Consider the following 13,985-nt stretch of genomic DNA (forward strand, 5'->3'; position numbering starts at 1 on the left):
GTCAGTAACCAGATCGAGACTCTGGGTGGAGTTTAAAACAAAATGCGCGTGAAACAGCAGAAAATGAAGGAAAACAAGGTTGGCAGAATGTTTGGATTATCAATGTTGGTTTTGTAGGATTTTAGAGATAACAATACACTTTCAGAAATACGGAAAATCTGGATTTGACGTCTTCCAAGTGGAAGGGGTTAAAATGTACTGAGAAAAACCGTCAAAGATTGAAATTTAATCAACAATACATCATCATTTTTAAATTTCTGTTACGACATACTTGACTAAAAAAAGAAAAGTGAAAAAAAGTAATTTGCATCGGCCGGGAATCGAACCCGGGCCGCCCGCGTGGCAGGCGAGCATTCTACCACTGAACCACCGATGCTTACGAACTTCAACGCTAGTTTACCTTATAACAATAAAATATTACATTTGAAACTAATACTTTCGTGAAAGTGTTTTTTTTTAAACAAAGTTTAAAACCACTGACGAAAGGACTAACAACTAAATTGAAATTACTAAAATAAAAATGAGCACGTGTGTGCTGGTGTAAATAGGAAACTGACCAGGACAATATCATCAATGTGACATTTGTATCGAAATTCAAATTGTACTCCAAATTTCTATAGACTCGTAGACTCCTTTCTCACTCGCCCTCTCTCGCACTCTCACTCACCTCTCTCTCCTCTCTCTTTCTAAAGTTCTCACGTTGTATATAATTCTGCATCTAAAAATAAAACGTTACATCACCACTCTTCATCTTTTCGCTTTCTCCCTCTCACTTCCTCGTTTTCTCTTCCTCTCATTTTTCTTCTTTTCTATCATTTTCTCGCTCCCTCTAACACGCTTTATCACCCTCGCATGTCCAATTTGATGAAATCACTGTGTCTATAAACAAAACATTTCTCTCTCTCTCTCTCTCTCTCTCTCTCTCTCTCTCTCTCTCTCTCTCTTTCTCGCTACGCTTTTCAATAATGATATACATAGTCATATTTTTCTAAACATTCAAATGGAGTTGCAATTTTTGTGAAACATCTGCATATTTTTTGAGTCTTTGAATGCCAACGTGAGGTATTTTTCGAATGAAAAATGAAAAGCAAGGGTTTCATGATTTTTCTCTATAGTATAATTTTAACCTCACTTGTATAATGTTACCGGTTACTGATACCGCTTTCCCTTTCATTTCGTTAAATTTGCTACCCGTAACTTTACAGGTAGATGGTATGTCTACGGCACATATCATTTTGTCTTTACTCAAACCATCCATTTTCTATCTTTTATCGGTTTTTTTCTCCCCACAAAGTGAACACATACGTAAGCTGTATTTCGTGCCGCCTGCGAGTGAATGTTCTATTAAATTTGCTTTCTTTAAAAAAAATACTCAGTTGCTAATGCTAGTCGGGCCCTTCACGTGAGTTGGAAGAAAAATATTTCCGTCGGACCCGTTTTGTTTGTTTGAATCAAAAATAAGCCTATATATATTTTTTATTTATATTTTGACTCTGAATAGATGAATAGTTTGGATGGTATTTAATATAAGAGTACGCTTTCACTGCAGGGGATTGATTCAGAAAGTGCACATTCTTGTTGATTTTGCAGTATTACATGTTGTGTTTTTCTTAGGTTTATTTATGAAAAATTTAATCTAACAAGGTACTTTACGAAAGACCCTGACACAAAAAAATATAATCCGGTTTTAGTACGTAGTATTGAGGTATTCTCCCTTACACCGGTCGTAAAAGTGTAAGCAATATTCTGAAGATTTTCTCCCCGCCGGTATGAAAACACGTTAAGTGGAAGCTAAAGGATATTGCAAAGTCTTATCCCCTATTAAGTAAAGAATGATTACGGTACAACATCCATATCCAGTTTTACGGTTTCGATGAAAACTTTTTCCCAAAAGCTAGAATGAAAAAATAAGGATATGATCTCAATATTATGATTAATTATTTGGAGATGATGAGATGCAGTCTGGTGTGACTAGGTTTTAGAAAAACGTTTTCTTCATCGAGTCAACGTTTCGATCTTCATTGAAATCATCTTCAGGGCCTGGGATTTATGGACATCAAGTCATTCGTGTCTGTCGTGTTGAGAGTGCCTAAATTAGGATTAATGTAAATTTGTAGGAATGAATAAAGATAAAAAGTCGTTAAATTTTGAAATAAACATCAAACAAAAAGCAAACAAAAAAATATTTACATTACTCAACGTCTGCTGACAACAGGTTATCCGCTTTGTGTTGTACTTCTTCTGATTTATTAATCAGCTAATGTTTGAAGATGGTGGAACTGTCTTTAACAAGATTAAGCAGTTGTATTGTCTCCAATACAGATGGTTTTGTCGGAACAATTCTATAGGAGATAACAACTAAATCATTTGCACGGATCCATTAGTTAATGACCTTATTTGTTTAAGATATTCGCTAAACGGTCGATTGTTATAATTGTAAGTTTAAATTGTCCAATATTGTTTTTTGTATGAGATTATAAGCAATGATAAAAAAGTTTAAAAATTTTTCGATCCAACCAATACTTTTCATAAAGATTAATTAATTGAAAAACGTTAATTGGTCAATTGGACCACAAATTCTAATGTATTTAATAATTAAACTGAAGTATATCTTCACGAATGCTCTCCGTGGCCATTTCATTTGTCGCCGAGAATCAAATAGATTACACGACATTTGAAAAATATGGATCGAAGTCACGGTAGCTCAAGTGGTAGAGCAGCGGCGTATTTAACCGAAGGTCGTGGGTTCGAATCCTGCTCGTGACACTGACTTATTTATCGCAACCAATAAATTTCATAAAGATTAATTAATTGAAAAAAGTTAATTGGTCAATCGGACCACGAACTGTAATGGATTTAAAACTAAACTGTTTCAATTTCTTGTACATGTAGTGCACTTTTCAAAAATAGAGTAAAAGTGGTAACTTATACTCATTAAATCTGCTTAGTTTAATTAAACTATAATTTTAATTTAAAATAAAAGTATAACTCTTAGTAAGCAATATAATTAGAAAAATAAAATAATATAAATGACACAATGTGCCAAATTGCGCAATGAACGGTTTTCTCTCACTTAATCACACACACACTCTCACTCTCTCTCTCTCTCTCTCTTTCTCTCTCTCTTCTCCAAAACCTTGAGAAAAATTCCAAAATATGTTGATGATGTTTACCGTATGATCAAAACAGCTTTACGATTACTATAATAGTTTTGCATACGGACACCACGTGTAATATATGTAACGGATATTGTAAGGAATTTTCTAACTGCTGTGAACGTTTATCATGGTTTAAACAATTTCGCAAGAGGAGAATAATAATTAATATTCTTACTCCAGAGGGTCAGGTAAATGTGTTCGTGTATATATATAATGAGTCTTAGAGTGTGTTTCTATTTTCAAATTCACATCTAAAATAAACCCCTACATAGAAAATTCATCTCCACCGTTATGCTTTCAGGTTTTCCTTTTGCCTTCAAGTTTTTCTGGCCGTGAAAAATTCATTAGCCACCTCCGTCTTCACCTTAATTTATTCAGTTGTAATTAGCCTGGTTGTAATGAATAAAAACAAGAGCCCAACAACTCAACAAAGTGCCCTCTGAAATAAAGGGAGCATAAAGAAATATAATCAACGGCGCTATTACCGACAAAGTGGTCCGGTTATATCCAATTGTAATATAAGTTCTGCCGGTAGAGAGTTGTTAACTTTCGACAGGGGTAAACTCCCCAAAGATTTTTTTTATAATCCTATACGAATGAACAACTCTCTTTAAAATAATCTATATAAAAATGATTTTCTTGCGATACCAAAAACATACTAACCAATAATTTTAACATTTTTCATTATTTAGAGTTTGATATTATGGGTATTCACGATCTTTGTGTTTCCCCTCTTAACTCTGTTAGGTCGTGGTCGATTGAGAAAAATGATGAACTAGTCGTGTAGAGATCGGCTAGTTAACATCAAGATCTAACAACGCAGGGCCAATGTTAGATGTTAAGTCGAAGGTGTAGTCACATTGCTAGCCGTTATGGCGTAGGTAACCAACATGGTAGCCATGAATTTAACAGCTGTTTTTTTTGTTTACACGCATTTTTTATTCTTAAATACGTATTAATTAAATCAGACCAATACATTTCTTACCATATTCTTAATAGCATTTTGAATGAAAGAGTTGATTATTTAGCCTTTTTTACAAACTTCTGCCATCTTACAGTTTAACACAAAACAAAAATATAACAAACAAGAACAAACCTTCAAGGACTGTTATAGCTTTATTTTTGGTTCTACCCGTCGCCACGCGGAGCATTGCGGAAAAATTAACATTTAACATGCTAAGAAAGGAAGGGGGCGTTCACGATCTTACTGGAAATTTCTCTATGTTAATTAACAAGAGTTAACATCTTATAAACATCGTGAATACACCTGGTGTATTACATCCAAGGAAATATAACTTAGATAATAATCCAGCACGATTAAGAGATAAGCAATCCACAAAATAAGCAATAATCAGATCCTGTACGGATCTGTCCGTAATAAATAAAAGAAAATAAACGGATTTTCATACAAATAAGACTTATATTACCATTTTTAAAACATTTACGATGAATTATGTAAAAGAAAAGTAGTCTTCACGACAGGGGAACAGCATATAAAGTATAACTACTCTACACATCTCACGATAATTACTTGAAATTTACAAAGCCCAATTTAAAGAATAGTAACATTTAATACAATATATGAATTATTCTGTTAAATTGTGATTATATTTAGCATAATAGTAGAAAATTCTAATGCTAATCCTATTGAATTTTTTCATCGAGTGCTCAATTTTTTTATTTATTGAAATGAGAAAGGCAACGCTGCATTGTAAGTGTAACAACAATAACTATTTATATTTTTATTTTTTGGCATTATATTAACGGGGAATATTGCAAACCTTCTGAAATATGTAGATATTATAAGTTTAGGATATAGAAAAAGAGCTAAAGCTACTTAGAAATAGTAAATTATAAGTTGTAAGCAAGTAAGTCAGTTATAGTTAGGTAGGCGCGTGATTTGGTCAACCATTTGTACATCCGAGAATGAGAGAGAGAGAGAGAGAGAGGGTGAGAGAGAGAGAGAGGGAGAGAAAGAATTAAACTTAGAATATTTGGTTAATTAGTTAATTACGATAGTAGTGGGAACCAGGTGCATTAGAATAAGGATAATTGGTCTAAAAGATAGTTTCAATTAAGTAAACAGAAAGTATAAATAAATAAATCGACGTGATTACAGGACATAAACATAGTTGCACGGAGTAAATATGGAAAATGAACATTGATTTTGTATAAAATAATGATACGATTAGTAGAAAACCAATGAATCTCTTTATAATAATTATTCAGAGGAATTATGTTTTGGAGCATGAATTATTTTAATTAAGGTAGCATGTTCTGTTTTGATCCAAGGTGATACGAAATCGAGATGGTAAATCCTGCAAAATGAGAAAAACCCGTCCTTTCAGAGGAGGAACAGAAGAACGCCTGGATAGTTTTATCTTTAAGCGAAGAGGCGCAAAATCTATAATTGGAGAAGGACGGAAGAAACTTTTGTCTTCACCTTCTTCACGTGTGTGTGCTTTTCATTAGTTCCTCCGTCAAATACGCTTTCTTAGGTAGCCTTTATTAAAACAAATTTCCCCGCGCCACCAGCCTCAGAACTCTTGCTGTTCTCCCAATTTTTCCAACCCTAACAAGCAAACTTGTATAAATGAAAAAACAAATATGACAAAAAAAATCTTTTATCTCTTCAACCCACTTGCGACTGTTTAATGCCTTGGCTTCTCCTTGTGACTAATTGGTCTTCTCTGTTTGTTTTAGAACACCCCGGTCCCGTGTACGGTCGTTCCTGGAAGGTTTTCACCCTTGGTTCAAGTAAGTAATTTAATTGATCTCGTTAAGCACGCTCTTGGAGAAGTGTCAATAACAAACCATTTCAGATTTGATTAATACCCCCTCTGTTCATCTTTTTTCCTGGGTAGATCCTCTGTGATAACTTTGAAGAATTATTCTTTCAAGTTTAACAGAAATTTAATAACTTTCGTTAAAATTCCCTGATTACACTTCTTACTTTTCTCCTGAAACTACCAAAGAAGTAAGTGTAATTAAAATCAAATATATAAAGGTAATAAATATTACGCTCACTGTGACATTCTTTCCTCAATATTAAAAAATTTAATAGTTTATTATTTTTTTCTTTCCTCAATATTAAAAAAGTAAATAGTTTATTATTTTTATCTATCACATATAACATATACATACTACCTTTTAATGCTATTACACCTAATTATATTATAATATCCTCAGAAATAAATGCAAGACAATATTAGCTATTATATTATGCATATCATGTCCTATGATTACATTATTACAGCAAATAACATTTGTTCGTGTATTTTTTGGAATTTGGAAGTGTTGGCATTTAACGTTAGAACATTTTTGTATGTAAATTTTATCTACCCGTCATTGGCTTATCTACCCTATTTAAAATCTCTATAAAAACACGCTGATAACATTAAGCAATTAGATATAGAATGTTTCTTCTTGTCTTAATCACATTCACATACGGAAAAGAAGCCTCTCTGCTGTTTTGTTATCAAAACAGTCTTACTAATCTAGTTAAGGCAGTTTTCTAGCATTTCAGATTAACCATTGTTGCAAAATTCACTAGTTTTCGTGGCCCGCTCGACCAATTAATATCTTTCAATTAATTAAGGTTTTTAGTTGAGATAAAATGTGAAGTCACGATAGCTCAAGTGGTAGAGTAGCGGCGTATCTAGCCGAAGGTCGTGCTTTCCAATCCCGCTCGTGCCAATGACTTTGTCATCTCAACTAAAAACCTTAATTAATTGTTGCAAAATGTTGAAGTGGGACTCTGTTTTACTTATGACGGAAGTCTGGTTGGACAAGCTGGACAAGTCGTAGCTGGTTACATAAACAAACGATAATTTTCGGTTTAAAAAACCCTGCATCAAAGCGTTATTAGTATGTACTACCTATCTATTGTCTTTACATGCCAAAATTTTTTATTTAAATAGAACCGAGCAAAAAAGAAAAAAAAGAAAGAAAAAAGGGAAATGAAATATTTAGGCGGAACGTTTGTTTGTAATTTAATACTGTTTTTTTTTAATATTATATATTTTTAATTTACTCAGTGTTTATACAACGTAATTACATGAGAACAGGATTGATTATATTATACCGTCTGAACCAATTATTAAACCTTAAGTACTAATAAATAATTGTGCATGTTCAACCTTTACATTAAAGTAATTTGTTGAAGTCGTGAGGAGTGGACAAGAATAAGGTAGTTTAGAAAAACACCTTTTTCCTTTTCTACCGAGTTTCGACCTGTATTTAGGTAAAGCATATGTTGATTCGAAAAATTACAATTTAAGATGTACATATAAATTTTGAACCAAGTACTTCATAGTCAAATGAAGTGTGGTGCTATATATTGGTTTTGTGTGAAATTGTTGTGAAACGTGAATTTGTATTTTGGTGTTTTTATATGGTTGTGACAGGATGAGGACTCATTCTTGACCATAATACTTGAACATAATACAACGGTAAGAAATACACGTATACATTACATTTCCATTTCGATGTACAGGAAACTTTGAAATGACAGGAAAACATCTGTGCATAAAAACCCATCAACAAGTTTTGCCTAATAGAAACCCTCACTGGGCACGGCCTAGTGTTCTAATGGTCATTGAAATGTACCCAGTAATTAATGAGTACAGCAACGCTGATGGAGAAATAGTGTTTTCGACAAAAGGGCCGTACTTGTGCAGATCATTTGGCTCAACGCGCACTGTTCCCTGCTCATTGTTTCCCTAAGTAATTAATACTAGGTGTGTTTGAGGAGATTTCCCTTGATTGTCTACCTCCGGGTCGGCCGACGTTTGTAACCGGCCCCATTAATCGATCCGGAGCGCTCATTGTTGCCAGAAACCCAACCTGTAATAAATGACCTGGTACAATGCGAACAGACGCAATTAAATCCGAGCTCAAGGTTGGTAATTAGAAGGTGCCATTATCGTTCAGGACGCGAGCACTCTTTTGTACATAAGATACGCCTACATGATTGTAAATATTGGTGCCTTTTTTTCTCCCCCCCCCCTTAAAAAAAGAAAAACAAAAAGAAGAAAATTCACATTCTTAACAAATAAATTGGCTGTAATCATTTTCGATATAAAAAATTATAATTGATTGATCTTGCATGTATCTTTCATTGGAACCTATGCAAAATACTCTAAACCTTCCCTCCAGCAGTAAAAAGAAAGATTTCAAACGTGTAATACCTGCTTTTTTTAAAGAGAAATACATACATCAATTAATGCTTAAGAACCTACATTTAATTATTATCAGTGTTTTTTTATTTTACGGTTTCCCAATTACAAATGTATACAATAAAAGAGTACAAGTAGAATTTCTGTCCACTCTAATACTTTAAATTTATCAACATAAAGGTCTGAATCACTTACGTTACTACTTAGATTTGTTTTGATCAAAAATGTCATAATCACTAAATAATATTTTTGTAAAAATAATTGAGTTTTGAGACCATTAACATTCTGATAGTATATATGTGATTTGGAATTGCTTAGTTTTTTAAAGATCTTGTCTGTTATTTTAGGAAGATCTTTGTAGTACTTTATAGTGAGGTTCATCTCTTCAGTTTCAGTTCGAGATTTTAATTCATTTTTCAAGTTGAATAAGATTTCACGTTCCATGATCGTTTGGTCTTTTTTAACAATATTTTTCAATAAATCGCTACTTTGTAGTGTCGTTCTATTATTAAAGATTTTATCAGCACTATTTGAATTTTCAAATATAAATGAGGATAGAACTTCAGAAGTGTTTTGGGAATTAACAGTAGATCAGTATATATTGTTGATATAAGTATAAATTCCTTGCGTCGTTCAAAATCAAAAGATGTACGATCGGAAACATTTATTAAGATGAGATTCTTCCGACGTCTAACCCTTACTTCATGAACATTTATGATATTTTCCAAATATCCAAATATTTCAGGGTTGGAGACTAGACAAACTATCTTACTTTCCAGTAGATTTTTTTTCCAGAGAGTAGAGCAGTACAATTGTTTCTTTTAGTGAAGCATATAGTACAATGAAAGTATACGTTATCTTAAAACTTTTTGCTTAAGTTATGAAGTTCTTCTTCGGTCAGTTGAACAATTTAGTCGCATTGAAAATTTCAAATTGTCGCAAGAAATTTTCGGGTCGTTTCTACTAAATTTTTTCTCTCATTCACAAAAATCACTTATAACTGGCATGTTGAAGTTAGATTTCAAACTATACGCGTACTAGAATGGATATAAAATTAAAGTTTTAACAGTGCACTTGAACAGAGATGTTTGTGTAGTGAAGGTTATATCAATTGTAGATTATTTATCAACATGCTCCAAATTACATAAGTACACTCAAAGAAAAACCCCACTCTTTCGTTATAATTATTACAACATTTTAATGTAAACCAAATTAAACGGGATGAAAAATGCATGAGTTTTAATAGGAATTATTTAATTAATGCGTGACAATTCGAGCTACCTGAAGTCGACGATTATCAAGCATTAGTACCATGTAGCCCCTAGTAAATGGAGCGAATGGGACCTCAGCTTCCAGAAACACTTCGTCAATGTACCTTAGTGCAGTCAAACAAAGATAGATACTGTATGACAATCATTTCGATAAGGACATGATCCTTGATTCTACCCCATACCAGAAATGAATGTATTTGAAATGGCTTTGACTCATGAAGCAAAGCGTTTCCACGCCTTCTCCACCCACGGTCATCTGATTACCATATACGAAATCGGCACTCATATGTCCAAGAGAGATACCTGATTTGCGAATAGTCTTCTTTTCTACTCGATGCCTCCCCAGCGGTAGAGAACCTGAGCGGGACATAGAATAGCCTGTTCTCGCGAACCTGATGAATGTTGTACAGCTCACCTGAACTTACGGACCGTTTGGAGTTGACTACCTATCAAGGAAGCTGTTAAATGATTCCGTAGAGCAGCAGGACAATAAAACGATTGTCTCTAGTCGTTGTACATAGCGGTCGATCATTATCTTCAATTTGAACAAGACTTCCGATAGGCCTAATCCGCAGTTGACCATCCTGAATAGTTAAGCGCGGCCCACTAAGGATTTGGGATATGTAAAGTCTTATTCTTACGGATTTGTGTTTTGTTAAGGTCAGATGTGTTCCGACCGCAAGCTGTTCCCACGACGCGGAAAGGCTCTGGTTTGGCAAACCTAGTGTAACCCATTGCCTAAATTTTTTTAATTAAGACATTTTCGATTTAAATATCACTGCAAGCACATGTTGAAAAATGAATTCTGTTCTGAATAAACTGGTACAACTGCAATAAACCCCAACAAAGATCCCTTCCTGCTCGAGCCGTACTGAAGTCGTCCGTCGAGCCCTAAACGTTGATGTCGTAGTATTTACCGGCAATACATGCGATAGACCGAGCTAACTCCATGGCCTGACAAATTTCAGACCAGTCCGCTAAGACACACGCTGTGGGGACAAGGCTTTACGGTTGTTAAGTCCGTCATTGGCCAAAGCATCTGCCCAGGCAATAATTTTTCTACTTGAAACCATTAAAAAAAATTAAAAACCAATTAACTCATTTGACAAGTTGACATTGGAAAGGATGAAATTGAACTGATTTTCTTCATTTTAATTTTAAACAGTGTGAAAGCATTAGCAATACTATAAAATTAATAAGGTATTAATGTTGCGTTTTCATTTAAAGTTACCTATTAGTTTTTGAACCTAGTTATTATGTAAAATTAACAATTAAATTCACGTATACGGTTGTTTTATCTTTGAGTTTATAAAAAATCAATTTCTTTAACTAATTTATATGCTCACATCATGCATTCGGAATATATTGAAAAGTAAATTAATATCACATCCACACACTTTCAAACTCTCCCCTTTCTTTATTCATCTTTTGGTTCTCTCTCTCTCTCTCTCTCTCTCTCTCTCTCTCTCTCTCTCTCTCTCTCTCTCTCTCTCTCTCTCTCTCTCTCTCTCTCTCCTCCGTGATGCACGCATTGCACGCCAAATTTATGCAAGCTTCGAAGGGAAACAAGGGGGAATATTGAGGGGAAAATATACACGAATATTTTGAACAGCGTTACAACAGTTCTTTTGTATTTTATCGGCACCGTATCCGGCTAAATACCGGAAGGGGCAAGGGTAAGGGATAAGGGTTTTAACAGGATAAAGGGCATCCCAAACTCCCCGAGCGACCCAAACAACCGCCCAATTATGTTAAACTCCATGACATCGCTCTCATCATAATAATCTTTCACAACCACGAATGACGTCGGCACAGATTTGGGGCACGGAACTAGGAAATAAATCAATTTTACAATTAATTTGTGGAAAACATTTCAGAATAAAACATGAAGGTGTAGTAAACTTATTTCAATTCCTGGTTTCTCTGATATTTAAATAGTACAAAAAATATAAAAGAGTTTATTATATATATATAGTAATGTATCGCCATCTTCCAACAAATTTCTTGACATAGTTATATTTAGTCAACGGTAGGTTGTCTCTCAACTCGACTCTCGCATTCCGGGGTGTGTGTGTAGGGGTGGCAGAGGGTTCTAGCTTATAGCTACCCTACAATACGTGATGTCATAGCTACCCTTCCGGGCTAGCCAGCCTAACACCATGACAATGCGGACTACCTCCCATATATATATATATATATTCCATATAAATGAACATGTGAGGTTTCGGAAGGAGTATTATTGAATAGAAAAGTACAGAGCTAGCAAGAAGTTGTGTATATAGAAGAAACCTTTCAGAACTATATTTATTTCAATGCTAATACAAAAAATATAGAACATTTCTGGAAATACTAAAGTTTTCCTTCAGAACTCGATAATTTCAATTTAACATGTAACTGATTGTTGTTATTTAAAATGTGGTTTAAAAATAAATCAACATAGTTTCATAATTAGTTAAATCAAATTCTCAATTTTCACTATTTTTAACAACTTACACCGCAAACCGAAATTATCGAGTTCTGAAGGCAAACTTTAGTATTTCCAGAAATGTTCTATATTTCTATTTATCAGCATGTTTTTTTTTATTGAATACCCTATCACGGAAGCAACGACAAATTTTGGAGTTTCTTGTATGATCTTATCGAAAATTTCCCAATTGTGTAAAAGAAATAAAGCATTAAATTAAAAACTTAAGGTATTGGTTGAGATAAAAAATCAGTTCCCCCTAGCGGGATTCGAACCTAAGACCTTCGGCTTTTTTTTTCTAGTCTCCGGTGTCGTGAGTTCGAATCCCGTTCATGACACTGACTTTTTATTTCGACCAATACCTTACACAAAGATTAATTTGAAAGATGTTATTTGGTCAATCGGACCACGAAATCTAATAGATTAAAAAAATTATGAACACAACATTGTTTTCAGCTAATTTATTAAAATTCTAAAAACACTAACAGGTTCAGCGCGAAAAATCACCTTTGGAGTCATACTTTATTTTACAATAAAATAGGCAGCGGAAAGATATGTGGCTTAGATTTCCTGACTTTTGTGTTAGCATGCACCCAAAATAAAGAGCACAGCTAAAAAAAATTGGGAAAACAGTAAAATAAAATTGGCCCTAAGCTGGCAAGAGTCGAAACGTTTAGATTTATACATGTTGTTATAAATTTTTATACATATCTTTCCTACAGAATCTATCCTAAAGCGCAGATGTGTGCTGTTTGCTTGGGAGTTAAAACACGCTTACTTTCGAGAAGATCTGTTGTAAGAGCTGTAGTAAAAATTTTATTTTAGCACACATTTTTCTCCGCTCTCTGCTTAGAACATCCTAAAATCCGCGTTATAAAAAGGATTTAACAGAATTACACAACACCTCTTTTTACCAATTAGGGATTTATTTTAACAGTGCCAGGCGACTCTTTTTAATTCTATTTTCCCAACTAGGAAAACTCCATGGCTCACCGGTCTCGGGTCTTAATTATCCGGACGTTATCGTTTATAGATGCAAGTCCACTATTTTTAAAACTGTTTATTTTTTAAATAATTCATTGTTCAAAACGTAAAAATTGAAGAATCTTGATGTAAAAAGCTAATTTACCGTGAGCTAAAAATATTGGGAGTTTAATTCTATAAGATGTGCATTATTCGTCGAAATTTTGAAAACAAATGTAAAAAAAAATTTTTACTCAGTAGGGCAGCTTTAGGTAACCACTTTTTTTTTCTGAAGAAACATCTCTAGTTGAATATCTTTTATGAAACCCGTTTCTAGTAAGGGAACATTCTTAGCTTGTTTCTTTGATCTGTAAAAAGTAGGGTCCCAAGATTTGGAATTCTTCCTAAGCTTTTCTCCACTTTTTGTTCAAACATACATCTTTTTAAATCTACGGGAATATCTAGAATATGTAACCAAAAAAAATACACAAGAAAAATAAAAGATTTTTCTTAAGAAGAATTCTTTAAGACTATATTAAATAAATTTTATTATTTTAACTCTAATTAATTTTTCAACGGCCTTATTGTACGAATTATATAATATTAACCAGGGTACGTTCATTGATTCTTCATGATAATATATTTTTTGGAATGAAAAAGTATTTCTGGGTCGACGATGGGAATAAACGGGGAGTCTACTCCTACGCCAATCCACTCAGTTTCGCGATGCCAAAATTTATTTATTTAATATATATACAGGGTGAATTGCTACTCGTGCTACAAACTTCTCCAGTAGATTCTTCACCCTAAAATGAACAAAAAAGTTCATATTGTCCATGGTCCGATTCTCAACCATTTCAGAGTAATTTCGCTTTTTATCGATTTTGAAAGATATCACGTCCTGGCGTCGGAAAATCGTGATATCTTTTAATCTAAACATTTCTCTGAAAAT

The 13,985-nt window shown here is 33.7% G+C and overlaps 1 non-coding gene across 1 annotated transcript; it reads right to left on the bottom strand.

Moving 5' to 3' along the window:
* Positions 1–305: 305 nt before the first annotated feature.
* Trnag-gcc lies at positions 306–376 on the bottom strand. Its single transcript has one exon. It is a non-coding gene; the product is annotated as a tRNA-Gly (tRNA).
* Between the last annotated feature and the right edge of the window lie 13,609 nt (positions 377–13,985).

The sequence above is a fragment of the Cimex lectularius genome, unplaced genomic scaffold, assembly GCF_000648675.2.
Source record: "Cimex lectularius strain Harlan isolate CLEC.00 unplaced genomic scaffold, Clec_2.1 scaffold1, whole genome shotgun sequence".
NCBI lineage: Eukaryota > Metazoa > Arthropoda > Insecta > Hemiptera > Cimicidae > Cimex > Cimex lectularius.